The sequence below is a fragment of the Octodon degus genome, unplaced genomic scaffold, assembly GCF_000260255.1.
Source record: "Octodon degus isolate 3935 unplaced genomic scaffold, OctDeg1.0 scaffold00091, whole genome shotgun sequence".
In the NCBI taxonomy this organism is placed as follows: Eukaryota; Metazoa; Chordata; class Mammalia; order Rodentia; family Octodontidae; genus Octodon; species Octodon degus.
The window spans coordinates 8262040-8270028 of NW_004524667.1; the positions used below are offsets into that span (position 1 = coordinate 8262040).

The 7989-nt window shown below is 41.1% G+C and overlaps 1 pseudogene; it reads right to left on the minus strand.

The window, feature by feature from the left end:
• LOC101591550 overlaps positions 1 to 2956 on the minus strand; it is a 6654-nt pseudogene extending 3698 nt beyond the window's left edge.
• Positions 2957 to 7989: the final 5033 nt, after the last annotated feature.

Below are 7989 nucleotides of genomic sequence, written 5' to 3' on the forward strand. Positions count from 1 at the left end.
GGGGGGGGATATGACACATGGCTCTGGACATCGAGCCTCAGTCCCAGAGCTTGCCTAAGTTGCCTAAGCAGGCGCTTAGTCCACTGAGCTATCTGGCCAGCGTCATTTTCTTGAGCCTTTGATTTTTGATTTTCATTTCCAGATCCTGATGATCTGGTCTTTTTAATTGTTCCATGTGGAGGAATATATTTTTGAAAATGGACTTTGATCCCTATCAGACTTTTTTTTCTCCCCTGTTACTAACTGAGCTATTATGATCATGATTTTTAGAGTACATCCTTTTTTATCACCCCCAGAATCTTTCTCTGTGTGAGTTCTTACTTTCTTGGCTTCTATGTTTCTGCTGTTTAGTTTTTCCTCGTTTCTGCTTTGACTGTCATCTCTCCCTGCGTTCCGAGAATCTCCCCCCTCCTCCTCCTTTTCCCTTCTCCTCCCCTCTTTCCTCACCCACCCCAGCTTTATTTCTAGATCTTCCTGGCATTCCTCCTCTCACAGCCTTGTGACCCTGCCCTTCTCCTGCACCCCCCTCTCTATCCGTGGTACTCCTCGCTGCTTGTGCTGTGGTTTCTTTCTTTTTATTTTTTTTCTTTTTGGCGGAACTGGGGATTGAACTCAGGACCTTGCGCTTGCCAGGCAAGCACTTATTTTACTGAGCCATCTCCCCAGCCCCTGTGCTGCAGTTTCTGTCATGGCTTCTGGATCACGCTCTTCTGCTTCCATCTCGACTACTATTGGAAGTGTGCTTACCTTCGGTTACATCACATTCTCTACTCCTGGACTGTGCGCGTCAGTCCTTTACTTTTGCTACGAGTGTGCTCATCGCCTTGTGATTCTAGTTGCTTAGACTTCTCTTTACTTCTATTCCTTTCCTGATCCTTTCCTTTAGAATCACATTGCTTTTCTTCTTCTTCAACATTCTCATGATCCCTTTGTTTACTCCTGGACCTCAGGCTCTTTTCTTCATGTCTGCTGTGTTTTGAATCTCTTTCTTTACTCTCTGATTTCTCTTTTCTCTTACTGCTACTTTTAGATTTGGCCTTTTTCTTCACTTTGTTTTGATTATATTTATCTTTTTTTCTGAATTCCTTCTAATGTTCTTTGCTGTCAGATTTATCATCTTTAACGTTCTTTTCCTTTTAAAAAAATATTTTATTTTATTTTGAAGAGTAAAAACGGAAGCAAAAACAAAAAAAAGAGACAGAAATAGGGTAACAGACTGCAATGCATATGTTACAGATTTTCAAAACAGGAATAGATAATTAACAATGGTTGTTAAATTATCTGTTTTTATCTTCAGTTTCTCAGATTAACAGATATAGTTATACAAGATTGGAAAAATAATTGATATTGGCACTTGCTTCCAAGAAATCTTAAGTTTTTCTTTGTCTTTTTTGTTCTAACTTATTTAAAAGATAGTTTAATAATTGGTAAGACATTAGAAATGGTACACATTTAGAAGATCAAGATGAGAGGATTTCACCCATGGGTTTTGTATTATACATTGTTGTCCTCAATATAGTTTCTCAGATCGCAGACATCAGCATACATTTAGTCAAGGTGAAAATTTTAAACATTAACTGCTATTTTCAAAAAAAAAATTATGGAAATTATGAGTACAATCATCTCAGCCATCCTGTATATATACTTGTATGTTTTTTCCTCCTTCCTTTTTTTCTTATCTTTGCTCCTTTCTCTCATCAAACCTTTTTCCTTTTCTTTTTCTTTCTTTTCTTTTTTTTTTTTTTTTTCTGTTTTGACTTTCAGACATATATCTGCAATGGGTTATTTTTTTCTCCTTTACTCTAACTGGGTTCCTTTGATTTTCTTTCATTGCATTCAATTCACTCTTTCCCCTATACCTGTCTTTCACCACTTGATACCCTCATTTGTTACGCTGTCTGCATCTCTTGCCTCCAATGTGGAGAAGTCTTACTCTGTCTGAAAGGATCCCTTGATCTGGATATTAGACTAGATCATGTCCAGCACAAAGCAGACTGTGAGTTAGGTGCATTAGACTCTCTCTCATTCACTCTCTGTTTTCCATTCCTTGTCATCAGTTTTAAGTGAGCTTTCTCTCATGAATAATTTATTATCTGGTATAGGAAGGACTTCTTCTAGAGGGACAGTAGACTGAGGTTGTGCTTCAAAATTTTAAACCTCACTTTCACTACATGTACTTTTCTTGCTTTACTTTCTCTTCTTTCTTGTGTTTTTTGGGAATTTTTTCTATACTTATTCTGGTTTTTCTTTATTTCTCTTCAGAAGTACTTTCAGAATCAGAAGAGATTCACTGGAGAGTCACTAAAGCTATCTGAATCACTTACTTTACTTCTTTCTTAACTTTGGATTTGGGGATCAGCTCTCCACAGCTGAGTATCTGTACCTCAGCAAATGGTTTACTAGTTGGATCTATATTCTGGTTTTCTATCTCTCTCACAACTTCTTGAGGAGAAATCACTTGTCCAAAAGCAACAAGATGCCCATATAAATGAGGAGCAGGTACTGTTGTTCTTTTGGAAGTCATCAAAGAGAAGAATAAAAACAAAGTCAGAGAAAAACAAAATTAACATCTATGAAGAACTGTAATCCATTTGTGTCTTTCCCACTGTTGGCCATTGACGAAAGAAATTCTTTGTTGTGTTTAACAGCAAAACTCTCATCTTCAAAAAAAAAAAATTCCTCCACAAATAGACTCTCCTCCTTGTCCATTTGCTTCACTGAAGTCAGCACTCTGAACCATAAAATCCTTCACAACTCTGTGAAAGAGGTAACCCTTATAGTGCAGTGGCTTTTGAGTTGACTTCCCTGTCCCTTTTTGTCCCATACAAAGACAGTGAAAGTGTTCACATGTTTTAGGGCACACATCAAAAAACAATTCAAAGACCACTCTCCCAGCAGATTGACTGTTAATGACAATATCAAAATAACATGGAGGATGCTGCACTTTTATTCCCATGGTTCCAGTACTTCAATCTGCACCACTAGAATGTCCTCTTCTCTAGGCCTAGTCCTTCCAAGCACTTCAAATCTACCACAGTCAGAAAAGGTGCTAAAGTCCACTAACCCTGCATTAAAACTTTTTAAAATGAATGAAAACTTATCTTCAGAATGGAATACGTTTAGGGCCAGCCAAATAGCTCAGTGGATTAAAGCACCTGCTTAGGCAGATGCAGTGACTGGGGTTCGATCCCTGGCATGATGTGCTGGCCCTGCCCCCCCCCAGGGTTGCACTGAGAGGCAATTGAGACTGGGCATGGTGTTGCACACCTGTAATCGCAGCCCTTTTGAGGTTGAACACAACCAGATCACTACAAGTTCAATCTACACAGTGAGACCCTGTAGGCCCTGTACTAAAATACCAAAAAGAAAAAAAAAAAAAAGAAAGACCTTTGACTACATCATCTCTGTGCTTGCTTTCTATATTGTACTGAAGCAGCCCTTCAGTATCTTTGTAAGACTAAATACTTGTGACTGAAATGAAGCCTTCAGACAATTTTATGCAATATAGCAACTATTTTTGAATTCCTATTGTTTTGTTTGGTGAAGTCCTGTGTTCTTTCTTTCTTTTTTTACTATTTAATATGCTCTTTAGATAAAAAAGAAAGGAAGTCATCAGTAACATTTATAATCAACAATGAAAGCATAGTAAAATATGGACCAATCTTCTGTAGAACAGGTCAAAGGACACTTGAGGTTTGATTCTAACCAGAAACACTTCAGTACAGATTGGCTTTGTCCTCAGTCTGATTTGAACTTCTTCCCTGTAGCATTTGTTGGAATTCAATCACCTCTATGACAGTAATGGGAAATGCGTCCAAGGGGAGGCTGAAGCTTCAGCCCTGATGGGCTGATACTGACTTTGAAACAGCCTGAAGCTGTGAATGTGACCACTGCCATGCACTCTCGTGCCACATAAGGTTCACTGCACTGGGGTGCACAGCAGAAGGCCCTTACCAGATGTGAGCCCCTGGGTCTTGGACTTCCCAACCTCCAGAAGAGTGAGAAATAAATTTCTGTCATTTATAAATTATTCAGCATCAGAAATTTTGTTATAGTAGCACAAAATACTCATTGCTTCTGGCTTTCAACCTCCTTATACTGTGGTATACACACAACTACAGGAGACATAGCTGATATTGTTCAGAAGACCCAGCAGAAGCAGATCTTTTATTCTGGAACTAAAAGATACAGAAGGCTTTTTCTATCCAGACCCCTAGCTTTAGAGGGAAGAAAACAAAATCTATACTTAGAAAGAATGAGAGCTTGCCCAAAGTCATCCCACAGCTCCAGGTCTCGAAAAGCTCCACTGACCACCCCAGGCAGGTGTAGGCCTTGGCCCCTGGACTGGGAAAGCAGCTGTCAAGAATGCTGTCATGAGTTACATGGAGAGAAAACATTCTCTCAGGCTTTCACAGAGAGCACATTGGCCAAGCAATGGCCATGACTCATCCACATGGCTGACACTGACGAAGGATCTACAGTCAGAGGTACAGGATCTCAGGATAAATCCTGAGGGGATTTGACTGACCTTATCAGATCCAAAAGCTACAACTTTTGTTGCATGGGTCTTGCTTTATCTTGGTCTTAACCATCCAGCAGAAAAGTATAAAAACAAAGTATAAGAAGTAAAGCCATGCTGTTATGTTGAGCTGTAGGGGACTCAGGTTAACAATTTCTGACATTGCCAGTCAAGCGGAAGACCCAATGCTATTATGGACTCCTGGACTCTTTTAGAGTATTTTGCTGAGTTAACACACCTATAATATTCAAATGATGGAACTAAACAAAAAGGGGATACAAATGAATGTCTATTTTCTATCTGTGTATTCAAAATGGTTAGGATAGATATATAGTTACATTCTCTTAATGAATAGAGGCATTTGTTCTAATGGTATTTGTAAATAGGATATCATGTCTGCATCTTGTACAGCAAATAACCACTAGGAAGAGAGTATGCAATGTGTTAATTATTGAAACTCTCCTACCAATTTGATTTGAAACTGTCTCATTGCTATTTGTCTCTCAATAAAATTATGGGGAAAAAAAGAATGCTGTCATGGTACCAAATTGTTATCTGCTGTGTCCTGTGCACCAAGTGAGCCAAATGTCAAGGGAGAATCTCAGTGTCTGGGATTCTAATCCTGGACCTGCTAGAAAAGACTTCAGGCCACAGTGTCTTAAAATTTCCTCCCTTGGTCTCAGGCTCTTGGTCCAGCAAGCAAGGGATAACTGCTCCAAACTGATCAAGTAGACCGATCTCTGAGACACATCCCGGTAGAACTGCAAAGAGGCCGCGCACTCTGCACAGGTGCTTCTGGCGGTTGGTGGTGTTCTAACTCTGTTATGTTACAGAAACCATAGAATCGACCTGTGCATTTTTCAATCCTGCTCTCCTGACCACCGGAATGTATTTTGATATTCTCTTCTGACAACCCCCATGTCATCACAAAGTGTTGCTTTCCATGTAAATTCATATTTTGGGATTTTCAAAACTTGGCAATGATCACCCCGTTAGGAGAAGAGCTGACATAGAACCACATTCAGAGGCTCTGATGTTTCAGGGTCAAGGAAAAATGAAAGACTTGGTTAGCGATGTACCAGAATTTGCTCAAAGCATGCTGAAGGGACACAGATCATCCCAACCTGATGGTGACAGCCAGCATCATCTCATACTAGCCCGCCAATATTTGCTGAGCACGTACTTTATGCCAACACTGTACTAAACAATTTACATTTGCTGTTGCATTTAATTTTTATATCAAATTACTTAGGCATTTTCTATTAAATACTTGTTCTACAGGCGACAGAGCTGAAGCTCAGGGAGTTTGAGTCACTTATGGAACCCCTAACCATCACATGACACTCAATCCAGCCACTAGGTCAGGAGCGGGGCCTTGGGTCACTTACAGTTCCTTCTGATATGCGGTCTTCCCTTTGCCCAGTTCTCTGATGTCACCTACCACATCAGATCTCTGAGAAGTCCTCCATGGTGACACAAGGCTCGGTTTTGCGCCCTTGCTCCCAGAGTGCTCCCTTCTCTCACAGCACTTGTGACACTGTTTCAATATTGGTTCCTATCTCTACTCCCCTTACAACCCTGAGATGAGAGAGCTATCTCATTCACTTTGGTCTATACATCACGGCCCTGGCTCACAGCAGAGGATGATGAAAAACCTGTTTTTTTTTTTCTTGAATGCATGGCCAAGATGAAAATGTTATCTGTTGCTGAGTAACAAATTTAGTCAAATTTCTTGGTTTAAATTAACAAGTATACAGAGAGCTCAGTGGACTAAAGCACCTGCTTAGGCAGAACACAGGGGCCAGGGTTCGATCCCAGGCACCATAAGCCATGCCAGCCCCGCCCCCGGGGTGCACTGAGAAGGCGATTGAGACCGGGAGTGGTGGCCCGCACCTGTAATCCCAGCATTTGAGTGCACTTGAGAGGCTGAAAACAAGAGGATCGCTTCAAGTCTGATCTACATAGTGAGACCCTGTAGACCCTGTAATAAATACATTAAATAATAATAAAAAAAATTAACAAGTGTAAGAAGAGCCATTTCATCTGTGCTCTCTGTCCTTTATAGCTGTTTCATGCGCCACTAAGATGGCTCCGGAGGTAGCTGGAGGGTCACCACTGGGTTTCCATGTCCAGGGCCTGAGTCTTCACTGTGAGCTAAAGTTCTCATTTCTCTCCCAGACAGCCTCAGGGCTCGGCCTCATGTACTTCACTTTGTGGTCTCTTTGGGAACATGCCTAGACCTCAGCATGAATGCTCAGGGTGTCAAATCATTAAAGCCAGGGGTAGCAGGTATCCAGGTGTAGGTACAGCATGGGCAGTCACTTCTCTTACCCTCCTTTATTGGTAAAGAGCATGGATACCAGGAGGCCCGCTTCACTGGGGATCCTTTTTGCCAGCCATTAGCCCATTAATAGAGCCGTCTCCATCCTACATTCTGATTCCAAAGAAACATTAATCATAAGAAAAGTGCCAGCCGCATGCGGTGGCTCACACCTGTAGTTCCACAAGCTCAGGAAGCTAGGACAGGAGCGTCACAAGTTCTAAGCCAACAGGGACAGTTTGATTGCCTAGGTTTAAAAACAAAAATTATTAAGATTCCTTGAAGGGCCAGCCAAATAGCTCAGCAGATTAAAGCCCCTGCAATCAGGCTCAGGGGCTAGGGTTCCAAGCCTGTTGTGCTGGCCCCACCCCCTGGGGTGCACTCTGAGGGCTATTGAGACTGGGCTTGGTGGCGTGCACCTGTAATCTCAGCACTTGGGAGGCTATAAACAGGAGAATCACTACCAGTTCTATGTAGTAGTGAGACCCTGAGCAGCCTGTAGACCCTTCCCTAAAACACAGAAAAAAAAATTATTGAAAGCAAGCGGCAACGTTCAATCATATGCCCAATCTTTCATAACTATATCTGTTAATCTGAGCAACAGATTTGACGATAAAAATAGATAATATATTAACCATTGTTAATCAGTTATTCTTGTTTTGAAAATCTGTAACATATGTATTCTTGTATGTTACCCTGTTTCTGTCTTTGTTTCTGATCTTTGTTCTTGCTTTTGTTTTTACTCTTCAAAGTAAAATAAAATGATGATAATACAAAATAAAACAAAAATTAAGAAGGAAAAAAATGTAGCTCACTCTAAAGACCTTGGTTTCTATCCCTAGCACCACAAACAAAAAGAAAGTAGTGCTCCAAAGAAAGCAGATAGTTTTGCTTATACCACCACCACAATTTAAGGAAAAATGTATAGTTAAAACTGGGGTTCCCACACAGTTTGGGACATGTAAATAACCAGCCAGGGTGACAGTTCCTTATCAGAAATACTGAAGGTGCTCTGCTCACAGTATGAGACTAGCCCCTACCTAACCGCACAGCTCTGGCAAGGTCCAGCTTGGGCACATGTGTCGTAGCAGTGGTCCTTCCCTTCCCTTCCCTTCCCTTCCCTTCCCTTCCCTTCCCTTCCCTTCCCTTC